Here is an 18,463-nt window from a genome sequence, read left to right on the forward strand (position 1 = left end):
TTACCTTTTGCTACCGTTACCACTACTATCATATTACTTTGCTACTAAATACTTTGATGCAAATATTAAGTTTCCGGGTGTGGTTGAATTGACAACTCATCTGCTAATAGTTGAGAATATTCTTTGGCTACCCTTGTGTCGAATCAATAAATTTGGGTTGAATACTCTACCCTTGAAAACTGTTGCGATCCCCTATGCTTGTGGGTTATCAAGACTATTTTCTGGCGCCGTTGCCGAGGAGCATAGCTCTATTCTTTGAGTCACTTGGGATTTATATCTGCATATCATTATGAAGAACTTGAAAGATCCAAAAACCAAGATTTATCCCTCAACTACGAGGGGAGGTAAGGAACTACCATCTAGCTCTGCACTTGATTCACCTTCTGTTTTGAGTAAGCTTGCACTACAAAAAAAGACACATCCGTGACATTTTGGGCCAAACGAAATTTTTTTCTGTCATACATATGACACTTATATGATGATAATTGTGACAAAACCCGGTATCATCATAGATGTGGTGGGCTCCTACTTCTATGACAAAAAATCATGACAAAAAATGGGCTTTTCGTCCTGGGCGGGCCGGAGACGCAGCTGCATGACATTCTTTGGGCCGTCCATGACGGAAAAAACCGTGGTAGAAGCGAGGGCGAGGAAAATTTCGGGGAGTTCCCGGTTACGGTGGGAGGTCGGGGGCCGAGCGATGCGTGTTTCTCTCGTACACGTACGCGCGTGTGTGCGAGGCGTTGGCTCTAACTGAACCCGAGCGAGGCGTTGGGCTCTAACTGAACCCGAGCCAGGCGTTGGGCTCTAACTGAACCCGAGCGATTGCACTGCAGGCTACGCGTTACTGAACCAGAGCGATCGATCGATGGCTGTTAACTGAACTCGATCGAGCGATTCCTTCGCTACTGCTACTAACTGAAGCCGATCGATGCTGCCTCTGGATGAATAGTGAGTGTTGTGGGGGGGGGGGGGTTGGATGAACAGTTCCCTGTGGGGGTGGATGAACAGGACCCCGTGGTGTTGCCCCTGGATGAACAGGACTCCGATCGATCGAGCCGGTTGGGGCTGGATGAACAGGACCCCGTGGAGGGCTGGATGAACAGGACCACCCCATGGAGGGCAGGATGAACAGTAGATGGTGGAGGGCAGGATGAACAGTAGCCCGTGGAGGGGTGGTTGAACAGGAGCCCGTGGAGAGGGATGGTTGAACAGTAGCCGGTGGAGTAGCACGCGGTGGAGGCTGGATGAACAGGAGCCCGTGGATGAACAGTCACAGGTGGAGGCTGGAGGAGGTCGACATTGGATGAACAGTAGCTCGTGGAGGCTGGAGGGGTTCGATGGTGGAGATGAACAGTATCCCATGGAGTTCCGTTTTGCGGTACGCCATGCCCCTCCCGATGAACAGGGCCCCCGTTTCGACCGTAGCGCTCCAACACAAGTCCGTTTCCTCCGTTTTGCGGTACGCCACACCCCTCCCGATGAACAGGACCTCCGTTTTGACCGTAGGAGGTCCGTTTCGCCCGTTTTGTGGTACGCCACACCCCTCCTGATGAACAGGACCCCCATTTCGACCGTAGGAGGTCCGTTTCCTCCATTTTGCGGTACGCCAGACCCCTCCCGATCAACAGGACCCCGTTCCAAACGTAGGAGGTCCGTTTGCTCCATTGTGCGGTATGCCAGGCCTCGTTTCCATTACCTGTTCCGTCCAAGCCCTCCCGATGAACACGACCACACATTCTGTTCCGACCCAGCCAGTTGACTCCCATGCGTTCCGTTGCCTCCCCATTAACACGACGCATTCCGTTGCCTCCCCATGAACATGACACATTCCGTTGCCTCCCCATGAACACGGTGACGACGTTGTTTCTCCATTCCGACCTAGCCATGTACACGAGCCCTGGCCGTACGTATGCACGAGTAGGCGTTCGAGACCCCGCCCGTATGTACACATATGTGGCCGTATTTTCTTTCTTACACCCTGGCCGTTGTACGTACGTGTACATGCTACGTGCGCGCCTCTACTATGACACGTCCGCGCCTCTACATCGACCAGTATGTACGTACACGTTCGCGACCAGAATGACAACGCTACGTACTCTTCAACCAAGTGGGTCCCGATTGTCAGGCACTTCCTTGCTGGCGAAGATGTAACTGGTGGGTCCCAGCAGTCAGGGGGCGAATCGTTTTTTTTTGCCCGGACGCACTTCCTTGCGTGTGAAGATGTAGCTGGTGGGTCCCAGCAGTCAGGGGGAAATGTTTTTTTGCAAAATACAGTGGCCCATCCGGTGGGTCCCAGCTGTCAGGTGGAGGAATCATTATTTTCCGCGTAATAAGGAGGCACTTCCTTGCTGTGGCCGTGGACCCAGCTGTCAGCCTCTCCACGTACAGTCCACGTCCGATGGAAGTCGTTCCTTGACCACGTTGACCATGCCGCACCGGGAGCACCAGTGCGGTGGACGACGACGAGGCCTAGGAAGGGGACGACACGGAGGCAGGGAAGACTCGACAGTTGTTTCCCACGCGGAGGGGAGTACGACTGTATGAGGGTTTACTGGTTCGTCTGCCGTCGCCGGAGAATAATAGCAGGTGTGGGTGTGTAGAGGGATGGCTAGGCCAGCGATGGGAGTACGGTCGGGCGGTGAGGCCTGCGCGGCAGCACAGCGGCGCTTGTTTGAGCGGCTGGAGCAGGAAGAGCAGAGATTGAAGAAGAACGACGGCCGTTGGATGGACATCCAACAGTCAGTGCTTGTGCGTCAACCTTTTTTAGGAAAGCCTCAAATCTGTGGAAAACAGCATACAACCCGTCTGCCATTATTTCTAATAATTTATAGCCCATTTGCTAATTCTTAAGGTTTTTTTGGAGCCCATATTATTTTTGTTAGCATTACAGCCCATATTGTGGCAACGGTTAAAAATTATACGAAATTTTGCATATTTCGGTGCGGTCCGAACTGTTTTTAATCCCAAAATTTCGACTCACATTCAAACTGATTTTAAAAATAAATGTATATCAATATAAAATCCAACAAATTCTCAACGCATAAAAATTAATGTAATTTAAAATCATGAAATGAAAAAAAAGATATTTGAAACTAATTGCCGGTTTGATGTGTTTTAAAAATGTACAACCCATTTCTCATTACTGATGGGCCATTTTCTCGGCCAACCGAATGAAAGCTCTCCTCGTCTTGAAAGATTTGCAGCCCAACAGGCGTGACAAAGAGACTTACTTGGCAAATCACAAAAAAACTGGGCTGTGGCCGTGGACCCAGCTATCAGCCTCTCCACGTACAGTACTCTTCCGATGGAAGTCGTTCCTTGACCACGTTGACCACGCCGCGCGGAGAGCACCACGGCGGTGGACGATGGCGAGGCCTAGGAAGGGGACGACGCGACAGTGGAAGCCCGCGCGGAGAGGATTACGAGGGTTCACTGGTTCAACTACGGTGTCAGGCTGCCGTCGCCGCAGGGCCTGGCCAGCGGTGGGAATAGTAGGGGGCAGTGAGGCCTCTGCGGCAGCACAGCCGGCCACGGGAGGCAGGAGCATGCGGCACGACCGGCGCTGCTTTGGGCGGCTGGAGCAAGAAGACTAGAGGTAGAAGAAGCACTACGGCCGTTGGATGGACATCGTACAGTCACTTGAGTTAGAATCGTTCATATTGACTAAGTTGACAAAGCCCTTCGTCCCCGTCAACTTACTAGGCCCACAAATCATCCTCCCAGCAAGGTGGGTCGCAGCTAGCCGGGGGAGTATTCATTTTTTGTGCGTAATAAGGAGGCACATCCGGTGGGTCTGAGCTGACAGCGGGGGGAACATTTTTTTCGCGAAATATGGTGGCCCGTCCGGTGGGTCCCAGCAGTCAAGGGGAAACGATTTTTTTTGCAAAATACTGGTGGCCCGTCCGGTGGGTCCCTGCTGTCAGGTCGAGGAATAATTATTTTCCGCGTAATAAGGAGGCACTTCCTTGCGGCTGCCGTGGACCCAGCTGTCAGCCTCTCCACATACAGTACTCTTCCGATGGAAGTCGGTCGTTGACCACATTGACCACGCCACACCGAGAGCACCACGGCGGTGGACGACGGCGAGGCCTAGGAAGGGGACGACGCGGAGCCGTGCAAGACGCGGCAGTGGATGCCACGTGAAGAGGAGTACGAGCGTTCACTGGTTCGGCTGTGGTGTGAGGCTGCCATCGCCGCAGAATAACAGGGGGTGTGGGTGAGTGGAGGGATGGCCTGGCCAGTGGTGGGAGTAGTATGGGGGCGGTGAGGCCTCCGCGGTAGCACAGCCAGCCACGGGAGGCAGGAGCAGGCAACACGATCGGCGCTGCTTTGGGCGGCTGGAGCAAGAAGACCAGAGGTTGAAGAAGCACTATGGTCGTCGGATGGACATCATACGTTCACTGGAGTATTGACTAAGTTAACAAAGCTCTCCGTCCCTGTGAACTTAGTAGGCCCACAAGTCAACCAAACAATATGGTGGGTCCCAACTAGCAGGGGGGTATTCATTTTTTTGGGCGTAATAAGGAGCCACTTCCTTGCGTGCGAAGATATAGCTGGTGGGTCCGACCTGTCAGCGGGGGGAATGTTTTTTTCGTGAAATACAGAGGCCCTTCCTATGGGTCCTAGCTGCCAGGTGGAGGAATCATTATTTTGTGCGTAATAAGGAGGCATTTCCTTGTGTGCGGCCGTGGACCCAGCTGTCAGCCTCTCCACGTACAGTCCACTTCCGATGGATGTCGTTCATTGACCACGTTGACCAGGCCACGCCAAGAGCACTAGGGCGGTGGACGATGGCGAGGCCTAGGAAGGGAATGACACGGAGCCAGGGAATACTCGGTAGTTGTTTCCCACGCGGAGGAGCACGAGGGTTTACTGGTTCATCTGCCGTCGCCGGAGAATAACAACATGTGTGGGTGAGTAGAGGGATGGCTAGGCCAGCGATGGGAGTACGGTGGGGCTGTAAGGCCTGCGCGGCAGTATAGCCGGCCGCGGGAGGAGGGAGCAGGCACTCCCGTCGGCGCTTGTTTGAGCGGCTTAAGCATGAAGGGTAGAGATTTAAGAAGCACGACAGCCGTTGGATGGACATCCAACAGTCACTGCTCTCGTGTGTTGACTAATTTGACAGGGCGTTGCGTGTGCGTCAACCTTTTTTTTATGAAAGCATACGCGTCAGCCTGTAGTAGGCGCACAAGTCAGCCTCAAATGTGTGGAAAACAGCATACAGCCCATCTGCCACTATTTCTAATAATGTACAGCCCATTTGCTAATTCTTAAGAATTTTTTTGGAGCCCATCTTCTTTTTGTTAACATCACACCCCATATTGTGGCCACGGTTAAAAAGTATATGAAATTTTGCATATTTCGGTGCGGTCAACTGTTTTTAATCCAGAAATATCGATACACATTCAAACTATTTTGAAAAATAATTTATATAAATATAAAATCCAAATAATTGTCCATGCATAAAAATCAATGGAATTTAAGATCTTGTAATGAAAAAAAAATTGAAACTAATTCCCGGTTTGATGTTTTTTAAAAATGTACAGCCCATTTCTGGGCAAACTGAATGAAACTCTCCTCGTCTTGAAAGATTTGCAGCCCAGCAGGGCCGATAAAGCAAGTAGGCCTTGTTTGGGTATTTCTTTTAAAAAATAGAACTGGGCTAGCCATTTTCAGCAAGAAAAAACACAACTGGGCTCATTATGTGGTAAATATAAATAAAACTTGTCACACCCTAGCTAGTTCACGCATTAGAGTGTTGCATCATGTCTACTCTTCTAGAAAACTGAAATGGGGATGGCAGAACCCCCAGCACCCCTGGAAACAACTAGGGTTTACTAAAATCTTTTTCAATAAACCTGAAATGCCCTTCTAAAAAGTCCACCCTTTTCGCTTTGGGGTTATAACCTCTGACAAAATGGGTTCACATTTTTCCAGGACACATAAGGTCATTGGATTAAATCATTACTATTTGCATTTGGGCAATTTAAATCCTATAAATATTATAAAATGTCCAAATAATCCTAAAATGTCCAAATGTGCCTCTGAATATTTCCAGGTTTTTCCTAAATGGAATAGTATTTTTACTATTTCAAAACACAAATCAGGAATAAATAAAAAACAAAAACAAAAGCAGAGAGCAGAGGCTTACCTGGCGCCCACCTAGCAGGCCCACCTAGCCGGCCGAGCCCAGCAACCGCTCCAGTGAGCTGCTTTACTCGGCCATGCAGGCAGGCAGGTGCTCGACGCCGGCACCAGCGCGCGCCACGCAGCTGCCCGCCGCCCTGCTCCCTCTCCTCGCTGTTCTGCTGCCCTGAGTTGGTCACCCACTCCTCCCCCGAGCTCGCAGACACGCCCCTTCCTCCCCAGCTCCCCTCCCTCGCTCCCCTATACCATGGCCGACTCTATCGCGCACGCGCCACTGTGATAACCGCGTCCGCCGTCGTCGCTGTGTCGTGTCACCGTGTCCGTTCGCTCCGCCATCGTCGTCCACGTCGAGTAGGCCGAGCCCCGAGCGCTGGCCCGCTCTGGAGTCGCCCCTGACCCCGTCTCCCCCAACTCCGGCCGCTGAGATCGCCATCGTCGCCCCGCTCAGCTCCGGCCTTCCCCGAGCCCGCTTCGACGCTTGCTGCAATCGCCGTGAGCTCAGCTCCGTCCTCCCCCTCTCTGTTAACTCTCTACTGCACCGTATGCACCGCGCCACGCTCACCTGCACCCGCCGCCACCGAGCTCGTTGCCGACGTGACTCCAGCCACCCACCGGCCACACCATTGTGACCAACACACTCACCGCACCCGCAGGAACCCGTAGCACTACTACACGCACCTCGTCGTGCCCCGTAGCCTCGTGTTCAACCTCACCCGAGCTCCGGCAGCTGCACAGCTCGTCGCCGGCGACGTTTCCGGCCACCCCGAGCTCCACCACTGCCACCAAATGACGCGGCTTGCTCCCAGCTACGCGTAGATGCTCTCCGCCTCCCATTTGGTCGCTGGAGCATGAAACCCGCACTGCCCCACCGTGTCTGGCCTCGCCGGCGGCTAAATGCCGGCGAGTTTGACCTCGTTTGACCCTGGTTGACCCCGTGTGGGCCTAGGTTGACTTCCCCTGAGTCTATGACACGTGGGACCGCTTTGCAAATTAACTTAGAGTAGCACTAACTAAATTTAGTTAGTTAATTAACTACTGACACGCGGGTCCCACTAGTCAGGTTTGACCTGGACCGGCTCCGTTGACCATTGACGTCACCCTGACGTAATGCTGACGTAATAATTCTATTACTGGAATTATTCTTATATAGGAAATTCCAGAAAATACTACAAACTTCAAAAATTCATAACTTTTAATCTGTAACTGCAAATGCAAAGAGTTATATATGAAATTTGATCAGAAAAATTCAATCTTTCCATCTGTAGTGGTTTCATGCATGACAAAACACTTTAACCTTGCTGTTTAGGTGAAACAAGCTAATCCACTTATATGGCTTAAGAACATAAGCTTTCATTTGAATCCTTGATTCAAATAGACTCAAACCAACTTGTTTCACAATGCATTAGCCAGGACACCCCATATTGCCATGTCATAGCATGCATCATATTTTTGCATATTGCCATGTGATGATTGTGTTTTGTGGTGTCTTTCATGGTAGGTTCTGCCTCCGAGGATATTTCCGAGTATGCAATTGAAGGGCAGTACCCTACTACTACTCCATCAGGCAAGCAGCCCCATTGATCATATCGATACAATCCCATGTTCTCGCTCCTGCTCTCATTTACTGCATTAAGACAATAACGTTTCAAACTGCTGTGTGCAGCGGTAGTTGAACCCTTATCCTCTGCATGACCTGTCATTGCCACAATAACTAGATGAAAGCCACTTGCATGTGTAGGAGTTGATTGAGCCATGTATGTGTTTCCTACCTTGCTATGCCTGCTATGCTTAGAGTTGGGTCAGGTCTGGTTCATCTGGGTGATGGACGAGAGTGAAATGATTACGTCGGTAATGTGAGGGATGTGTTGAACATGATTTGGTAAAGGTATCAATGAGAGGCCATGTAGGAGTACATGGTGGGTTGTTTCATTGAGGCCGTCCCTAAGAACCGAGATCTGTATGCATGATTTATGATTCAGCTACTACCACACATTGGGCCCTGAAATATGACCCCGCTCGACTTACTGACCTCTCTCGTCATCTTTCTAGGAGTTGCACCTAGTTTCTGGTGTTTATAGGTTATGTGTTGGCGGCCATGCGTAGCGCTGACCCTAAGGGTGGGCTATGATGTAGTAGATACACCATGGCCGGGAATGCCGGGCACCCGTTTGGCGTCTCGGGACCCTGTACACATCGTTTGGGACTGTTGAGGACACCCCGGCCGGATTTCCTTGTTGTTGGAACCTGAATAGGCGATAAACCTGAACTAGAGACTTGTGCGGTTAGTCAGGTCGTGGTCTACACCCACGTCAGCTTTCGCTTGAAGTCTGCCGAGCACATGTCGTGTGTAGACGCTAAGTCGTGGAAACATGTGTGACGAAGTACAACCCTGCAGGGTATAAAACTATTCGAATAGCTGCGTCCGCGGTAAAGGACTACTTGGTTGCCTATGCAGTTCATAGAAAAGTTAATGGTTACTACTAAAAGACTCAAGATAAGTGTGAGTACCGAGGATGGCCCTCTCATAGGATGACGAGGGAGGATCCTCGGTGGAGTATTGTGTTGGTGATTAGTGGACTCGTGTGCGAAAACTATTTTACAAGTGGTGTCTCGTAGGATAGCTTAGCCAAGAGTCATAGCTGGCTTGCTGCAATAACTCCACCACCTTCTTGAGAATGAGCATGTATAGTAGGATCTGTTGTAAGGCTTACTGAGTACCTTTGTACTCATGTTGCTTTAATTACTGTTTTCAGACGACAACACTGCCCCCTCCGACGGGTTTTACGTAGACCTCGACGTCGATGAGTGACTTGCCACCCAGGTGGTGATTCTGGCCATGGAGGGCCCTATGTAGATAGACAGGCTTCGTCAAGCCTTCTTTCTTTCTAGTGTCTATACTCAGACTAATTTGCTTCCGCATGTGCTTGTATGCATGTATGACTTGAGTGTCGGGTCATGTGACCCCTACCTGTATGAACATGTTATGTATGGCTCTCCGGAGCCTTTAAATAAAGTACTTTGAGTTGTAGAGTTTTGTTGTGATGCCATGTTGTATTTACACATATCGAGCATATTGTGTGTATGATTGAAATGTTTGGTATGTGTGGGATCCGACAATCTAGTTGTTTATCCTTGGCAGCCTCTCTTATGGGGAAATGTAGTATAGTGCTTCCATGAGCCATAGTAGTCCGCTACAGCCCGGTTCACCGGAGTCCTGCTAGCCCAGCACTACTGCTCAGGACACTTGACTGGCCGGCATGTGTTTCACTTCGTTCCTGTGTCTCTCCCTTCGAGGAAATGTCACGCGGTGACATTCGGAGTCCAGCCTAGCCTGCTAGAGCCCAGGTTCCCGGATTCCTGTTAGCCCAGTGCTACAGCCTGGATTCACACGCTGCTGACCGACATGCTCGATGTGATTCATGTATGCCTGTCCCCATAGGTTAGTGCCTCTTTGGGTTCACGACTAGCCATGTCGGCCTGGGTTCTCTGTCATATGGATGCTAGAGACACTATCATATACGTGAGCCAAAAGGCGCAAACGGTCCCGGGCCATGGTAAGGCGACACCCATGGGGATACCGTGCGTGAGGACGCAAAGTGATATGAGGTGTTACCGGCTAGATCAATGTGACTTGGGAATCGGGGTCCTGATAGCGTTGGCATTAGAGTCGGACTGCCTGTAGGTTCGTTGAGCCAAACTGGTTGATGTCGAGTCTAGAAATGCTTTAGCTATATGTAGGGAGATTGATTGTGGGAGGGAACGTAAGGCTCTTTTACTCCTTTACCTTATGCCCTCTGATCTGAGTCATTCTCTTCTCATTCTATATGGGTTAAGGAGTAGGCTTTCTTCTCTCTATCAGGTTCACATGTTACTAATCCATAGTAGCTTATAGGATTGTTGTCACAAGCCTCAGTATAGTTTCTACTACTTTTAGTATGTTGTCAGTTGAACCAGAACCTTGTTATGATGTTGTTGAGTGGTTTTGCAAACTGTTGTGAATGTCTCAAATCTTTTTCTGAGCATTTACAGCCGTTATGCTGTCCGATTTCTCCTAGAAAATTCTAATGCCTTTGCATTATTCTGTGCTTTCAGATGGCCACCCGTTCCCAGAACCAAGTGGTTCGTCTGACTCAGTGCCTCGATGTACCCGGTCACACGGCCATGCTGGTCCGGGTGATGGTGGAGACAGGCTATCGATGGTATCCTGAGTATACCGTCGAGGAGCAGTTCCAAGATTTCAATCAGAGCCAATACCTTTGTATTGTCAGGATATATCCCTCTTATCCTAGAGCCACTGAACCCCTCCACTGCACTTATGGACTTGGGGTTACTATTGAGATGTCTGTGCAGGACGCAGCTTACTCAATGATGGCTATCATTTGAGCCAGAACTACCTTGCTCCAGAACACCGATTTTCGCTACATGCCAGCCTCACTCGCTGGAGCACAGGGGTACCATCAGGCTTTATACTATGACTCTACACATGAGGAGTCACTACTCCGCACCACTGCCGAGATACTTGAGGACAAGGACCACGAAAATCGTGCCTTGCGAATGGAGCTTTTAAACTCTCGTTCTGACCACTGGGCAACTTTGACTCTGTTTGCACTTGCCGTGCAGGCGGGATACATGGACATGAGGGACCTGTACCCCGTACGGTTTGAATTGCCAGATTGTATGGACTGGCGTGATGTAGGAGGCATCACCCCTCCTCGTGGTCCCTGGCTGCAACCGTTTGTGGGACCAAGGCCACATCCAAGTCCCTATGGCCCGCAAGCTCCACAGGACTCCTAGATGATCATGTGCCGCTTCCAGGTTTTGGTGGTGACTTTTATGAGGATTACAACGGAGCTGTCTAAGCTAGTAGTAGTTTCACTAGTACTGTAATAGTTGTATTCTCCACAGTCCTGCGTGACCAGTGGGATACGACTTGGTGTGTATCACGTTCCGGAGGTGTAGAAAAATAATGTATAGGAGCTTGGAATGCCTCCGATGAGATGTAACTTCTTCCACCGTAGTTGTACTCTAGCCTAGGCTTGTACTAAACTATGTACAGTGTGTATGACCGATGGTATATATATGGCAGTTTCTATATTACCATGTCGTGCAATGAACATCTCAGCATTCCATGTTATCCATTACATTTCGCACTTCTTTGCCAAGATTGTGCCATCCTTGTCTAAACCATTGTCTTGTTTTTCCTAGGATGGTTAACACCCGCAGCGACCCTGCTGCCTCGGAGCAGGGGGAAGCCAATGCGGCTAGGGATGAGAATCTGCCTCACCCGCCTTCTCTGGCCGAAGTTATGCTGGAGGCAGAAAGAAACAAGCGTGAGACTAACCGCTTGCTGGAGCGGATTGAGCAGAACACTGCACGTCATCAGTGAAACGACTTGGTGTCAATCACCGACTTTATCAAGTTGTACCCACCAAAGTTTAATCATTCCATTGAGCCCCTCGACGCAGATGATTGGACTCGTAGCATCACCCATAAGCTATGTTCTGCCAACGTAGCCGAAGCTGATAAGGTTACCTATGCTGCCTATCACCTCGAAGGCCTTGCTAGCCTTTGGTGGGAAAACTTTGAGGCTATGCGCCCGGTCGGCCAAATCACTACTTGGGCTGAATTCAGTGAGGCTTTCCGTGAGCATCACATCCCGGAAGGTCTCATGGATCGTAAGAGGTAAGAGTTCTGCAATTTCACCCAAGGCAGACTGACTGTGGATGCATACAACCGTGAGTTTGGAAATTTAGCACGTTATGCTCCTAAAGAGGTATCCACCGATGCTAAGAAGCAGGCAAGGTTCCGCAAGGGACTTAGCCCCGAGCTTCACCGTGATCTTCGTCTGCACGAGTGCACCTCCTTCCAGAAGCTGGTCAATAAGGCCATCAGTGCTGAGACATGTCAGACTGACTATGACGCTTCATGCAAGCACTCCCGTGATTTTGGTTCTTCATCGGGCTCTGAATCTCAGAAGCGCCGGGTGTGGATTCCAAGCACAGCGCTGCCACCCAGGTTCACTCCGAGGCCATCCTTTGAGGCGCCTCGCCCCAACCAGCAGTTTGCACCGCCTAAGACCTATGGTGGCCCCGTTGCTAATGCTGCTCCACATCCCAATGTTGTGACATGTTTCAAGTGTGGAGAGCCGGGTCACTACAATCGAGAGTGTCCCCAGAACAACAACCCCAACCAGTCTGGAAAGTCCGTTGGCCGTGGTAAGCCAGCGGGAAAGACATTCTACGCCAAGCCAGCCACCACTACACGTGGCCATGTCAAATATGTCTTAGCTGAGGAGGCTCATGATGATCCTAATGTCGTCCTTGGTATGCTCCTTGTTAATTGTCATCCGACATATGTCCTTTCCGATACTGGAGCATCTCATTCATTCATATCCAAGATCTATGCTCAATTGGATAACACGACATTCCGTGACATGCCCAGTTCCATGGAAATTCATACCCCTAGCTCTAGATGGCAAACTTCTAGAGTAAGCCATGGGAATGAAATTCTTGTCGATAGACTTGTCTTACTTGCATCTTTAATAGCTCTCAAGTCCTCGGACATAAACATCATCTTGGGTATGGACTGGATGTCAGCTCATTATGCTAAGATTGATTGTGCCACTAGAACCATTCAACTTACTCACCCATCAGGCAAGACAGTCAATGTCTTAACTCGAGTGGCCAAGCGCCAGCTTTACTCCCTAAATGCCAACCCCCTTCCAGACCTTGAAGATATTCCGGTAGTCTGAGACTTCCCAGATGTCTTTCCAGAAGAACTGCCAGGTGTTCCGCCTGACAAGGATGTCGAGTTCGTGATAGACCTTGTTCTAGGAACCGTCCCAATTTCTGGAAGACCCTATAAGATGGCACTCTTAGAACTAGCCGAACTTAAGAAACAACTCGATGAGTCCTTGAAAAAAGGTTTCATCCATCCTAGTTCTTCTCCTTGGGCTTGCCCCGTCCTCTTCGTCAAGAATAAGGATGGAACGGATCAGATGGTTGTAGATTACCGACCTGTCAACTTGGTCACTATCAAGAACAAGTATCCGCTTCCCAGGATCAACGATCTGTATGATCAGCTCACTAGATCCTCAGTCTTTTCCAAAATGGATTTGAGGTTGGGCTACCATCAAATCAAAATAAAAAACAGGGACATTCGCAAAATGGCCTTTGTTACTCGTTATGGCCAATACGAGTACACCATCATGTCCTTCGGTTTAACCAATGCCCCAGCCACCTTCTCTCGGTTAATGAACTCAATCTTCATGGAGTATTTGGATAAGTTCATCGTGGTATACCTCGATGATATACTCATCTACTCCAAGAACGAGAAAGAACATGCCGAACATCTAAGGCTGGTATTGATGAAACTTCGAGAGCATAGCCTTTATGCCAAATTCTCCAAGTGTGAATTTTGATTGCCAGAAGTGACCTATCTAGGCCATGTAATCTCTGGTAAGGGTATTGTTGTCAATCCCGAGTGAGTGCAAGCCGTCCTTGATTGGACTCCACCTGAAACGGTCAAGCAAGTTCGGAGCTTCATTGGCTTAGCGAGCTATTGTCGCCGCTTCATCGGGAATTTCTCCAAGGTTGCTAAACCTCTAACTGAACTCCTCAAGAAAGATAAAAAGTTCGAGTGGACCCTACAGTGCGAGTTCAGCTTTCCGGAACTGAAAAGACGCCTGACATCTGCTCCTGTATTGGTACCACCAGATTTCTCCAACGACTTTATTATCTATTGCGACGCCTCGCGACAAGGACTAGGTTGCATACTCATGCAATATCGTCAGGTAATTGCCGATGCTTCATGAAAATTACACCCACATGAGGAAAACTATTCCACACATGATCTAGAGCTTGTAGATGTAGTCCATGCACTTAAAACTTGGCGACATTACCTTCTCGGTGATTGTTGCGAGATCTTCACCGATCACCAAAGTTTGAAATATATCTTCACCCAACTGGATTTGAATCTCAGGCAAAGACGTTGGGTCGAGTTGATCTCAGATTATGTCTTAGGAATAACTTACACCCCGGGAAAATCCAATGCCATGGCTGATGCACTAAGTCGTAAATCCTATTGTAACAATCTGATGTTACAACAAGGCCAACCACTTCTCCATGAGGAATTTTGGAAGCTTAACCTTCACATTGTTCCTCAAGGATTCTTATCCACCCTGGTGGCGAAACCTACCCTTACGGATCAGATCATCAAAGCACAGAAGGTAGATCTGGGAATCTCCCGTATTAAGAGAAACATTAAGAAATGAGTCACAAATTGTTTCTCTGTTGATGATCAAGGTGTCGTATTCTTTGGAAACCGCTTAGTGGTTCCCAAGGCACGAAACCAGAGGCGGTTGATTCTTAAGGAAGCTCATCAATCCCCTCTCACCATTCATCCCAGTAGTACTAAAATGTATCAAGACCTACGCCAGAGGTTTTGGTGGACTAGGATGAAGAGAGAAATTACTCAATACATTGCTAGTTGCGACGTCTGTCGTCGTGTTAAAGCAGAGCATCAACGGCCTGCTGGCACCCTTCAACCTTTGGCTATTCCTGAATGGAAATGGGATAAGATCGGTATGGATTTCATTTCCGGGTTTCCCAGGACCAAGAAAGGGAATAATGCTATCTTCGTCATGATCGATCGTCTCCCCAAAGTAGCCCACTTCCTACCTGTTCGTGAGAGTATAATCGCTAGCCAGCTAGCTAGCTTATACATCTCCAGAATAGTGTCTCTTCATGGTGTCCCATTGGAAATTAACTCAGACCGTGGAAGTCTCTTCACCTCACGATTTTGGGAAAGTTTCCAAAATGCTATGGGAACTCGTCTCTCTTTTAGCACCGCCTTCCACCCCCAATCAAGTGGTCAAGTAGAGCGAGTAAATAAAATTCTGGAGGATATGCTCCGAGTTTCTGTCATCTCATTCGGAATGGACTGGGAGAAATGCTTTCCATTCGCGGAGTTCGCTTATAACAATAGTTATCAAGCTAGCTTGGGCAAAGCTCCTTTCAAAGTTCTCTATGGACGAAAATGTCGAACGCCTCTTAACTGGTCAGAAACTGGGGAAAGACAACTCTTTGGCCCGGATATGATTCAGGAAGAAGAAGAGTAGGTTCGCGTTATTCGTGAGAAATTGAACACAGCCCAATCTCGTCAATAGAGCCAATATGACCGCAAACATAAGCTCATGACTTATGAAGTCGGCGAGAAGGCTTAACTTCGGGTTACTCCTTTATAGTGAACCCATCGTTTTGGTATCAAAGGCAAATTGGCTCCTCGTTACATTGGACCCTTTCGCATTCTTGCCAAATGAGGAGAAGTTGCCTACCAATTGGAACTACCTCCGCATCTCTCCAGAGTTCCTGATGTCTTCCACGTTTCACAACTCAGGCGTTGCTTTGCGGATCCTATCTGTGGAGTGGACCACAAAACGCTTGATCTCCAAGATAATCCCACATATCGGGAATATCCCGTTCGTATCCTTGATCAAGCCGAGCGTACCACTCGATGCCACAACATCAAGTTTCTCAAGGTTCAATGGTCACACCATTCTGAGAAAGAAGCCACTTGGGAAAGGTAGGATCGTCTTCGACTTGAGTACCCCACCTTCTTCCCAACGGATCCTAAATCTCGGGACGAGATTCTTTTGAGTGGGGGTGAGTTGTCACACCCTAGCTAGTTCATGCATTAGAGTGTTGCATCATGTGTACTCTTCCAGAAAACTGAAATGGGGATGGCAGAACCCCCAGCACCCCCCTGGAAACAACTATGGTTTACTAAAATCTTTTTCAATGAACCTGAAATGGCCTTCTAAAAAGTCCACCCTTTTTGCTTTGGGGTTAGAACCTCTGACAAAATGGGTTCACATTTTTCCAGGACACATAAGGTCATTGGATTAAATCATTACTATTTGCATTTGGATAATTTAAATCCTATAAATATTTTAGAATGCCCAAATAATCCTGAAAGTATTTTTAGGCTGTTGAGAATATTCCCAAATGTGCCTATGAATATTTCCAGGTTTTTCCTAAATGGAATAGTATTTTTAATATTTCAAAACACAGAACAGGAATAAATAAAAAAGAAAAACAAAAGCACAGAGCAGAGGCTTATCTGGCGCCCACCTAGCAGGCCCACCTAGCTGGCCCAGCCCAGCAACCCCTCTAGAGAGCTGCTTGCCTCGGCCAGGCAGGCAGGCAGGTGCTCGACGCCGGCACCAGCGCGCGCCATGCAGCCGCCCGCCGCCCTGCTTCCTCCCCTCGCTGTTCTGCTGCCCTGAGCCGGTCACCCACTCCTCCCCCGAGCTCGCAGACACACCCTATTGGTGTCAAAACCGGCGGATCTCGGGTAGGGAGTCCCGAACTGTGCGTCTAAGGCGGATGGTAACATGAGGCAAGGAACACGATGTTTTACCCAGGTTCGGGCCCTCTCGATGGAGGTAAAACCCTACGTCATGCTTGATTAATATTGTTGATATGGGTAGTACAAGAGTAGATCTACCACGAGATCAGAGAGGCTAAACCCTAGAAGCTAGCCTATGGTATGATTGTATGTTATTGTTCTGTCCTACGGACTAAAACCCTCCAGTTTATATAGGCACCGAAGAGGGTTAGGGTTACACAAGGTCGGTTACAAAGGAGGAGATATCCAAATCCGTACTGCCTAGCTTGCCTTCCACGCCAAGTAGAGTCCCATCCGGACACGAGACGAAGTCTTAAATCTTGTATCTTCATAGTCCAACAGTCCGGCCAAAGGATATAATCCGGCTGTCCGGAGACCCCCTAATCCAGGACTCCCTCAGTAGCCCCTGAACCAGGCTTTCAATGACGTTGAGTCCGGCGTGCAGTGTTGTCTCCGGCATTGCAAGGCGGGTTCCTCCTCCAAACATATCACAGAAGAGTTTGAATACAAGGATAGTGTCCGACCCTGCAAAATAAGTTCCACATACCACCGTACAGAGAATAATATTTGCACAAATCTTAATCTGCTGACACGTTTTGGCAACATGACATCATGCCATGGCTCGGTGATTATTCGAACCATTTTTCTTTAACCAGCTCCACACATAACGCGAGGCAGTTTCTTGACACGTCTTTTCAAAGCAGAGATCGTGTTCCCCTAATTACGGGATTCTCATCAATATGGTCGTGGGTAACCCAACCGTGTCTAGGACTCCTAGATTATAGGCAAGTCCCAAACGGCTATGGAGAGGACGCTTGATATTCACCCTCTTTATAAAGGGACAAGGCTTTTACTTTTTCCCTCCCGTGCTCAATCGAATCCTTCCCCCGCCTCGAGTTCTAACACCCAAAGCCCAGGTAAGGTGCTTCGGACCTTCAACTATGTCCGGATCTAGCCTTCAAGGCCGGTGGATGCCCTCCTCCGTTACGGAAGAGGATATCAAGAAGTTGAGGGAGGCCAGATACCTGACCGTCGAGGTTTCGCATCGGCTGCCTGCCCGAGGGCAGGTCATCCCTACTCCTGAACCCAACAAGAACGTTGTGTTCATCTCCCACTTCCTCCGAGGTCTAGGACTCACTCTGGATCCCTTCGTTAGGGGTTTGATGTTCTATTACGGGCTAGATTTCCACGATCTAGCCCCGGACTCCTTTCTCCACATCTCGGCATTTATTGTGGTATGTGAGGCCTTCCTCCACATTACCCCTCACTTCGGCCTGTGGCTCAAGACCTTCGACGTGAAGCCGAAGGTGGTCGAGGGGCAGCACGCAGCGTGCAGAGGCGCATTAATAAGCAAGATCGCTGGAGCTTCATGGCCAAAGGGTTCCTTTCCAGAGGTGTCCGGATTATGGCAACGGGAGTGGTTTTACATCACAGCTCCTAGAAGTGCCAAGTGGGTGGCTGCCCTTGCTTTCCGCTCGGGCCCTCCACCACAACTAATGTCATGGATTAGCAGAGGGCTAAGCTGGGATCCAGCCAAGGACGTGCCTATACTGCAGAGCCGCATTCAGGATCTCTTCGAAGGAGATTTCAGTCTAGTTACGGTGGTGCAAGTCATGCTGGTTCGTCGAGTCCAGCCTTGCAAACGCCGACCCCTCCACATGTGGGAGTTCAACCCAGAAGGGCCGCGCACTATTCAGAATTCCTTGGTCTGACGCATGAGGAGATGTACAAATCATTCTTCGGACCCCAAATAGAGTGTCCGGATACTATCGAGGACGTGGTCCTGAGCAGCAACCGTACCGTCGACCAAGTAAGTAATCCTTTAGCCGAACACACCGTATTTCATTTACCATGACATCATTCTGAGAAATCACTCTTTGACTAGGACTGGCTAACAAGGGCGAAG

The sequence above is a fragment of the Triticum aestivum genome, chromosome 1A (genome assembly GCF_018294505.1).
Source record: "Triticum aestivum cultivar Chinese Spring chromosome 1A, IWGSC CS RefSeq v2.1, whole genome shotgun sequence".
Classification (NCBI taxonomy): Eukaryota; Viridiplantae; Streptophyta; class Magnoliopsida; order Poales; family Poaceae; genus Triticum; species Triticum aestivum.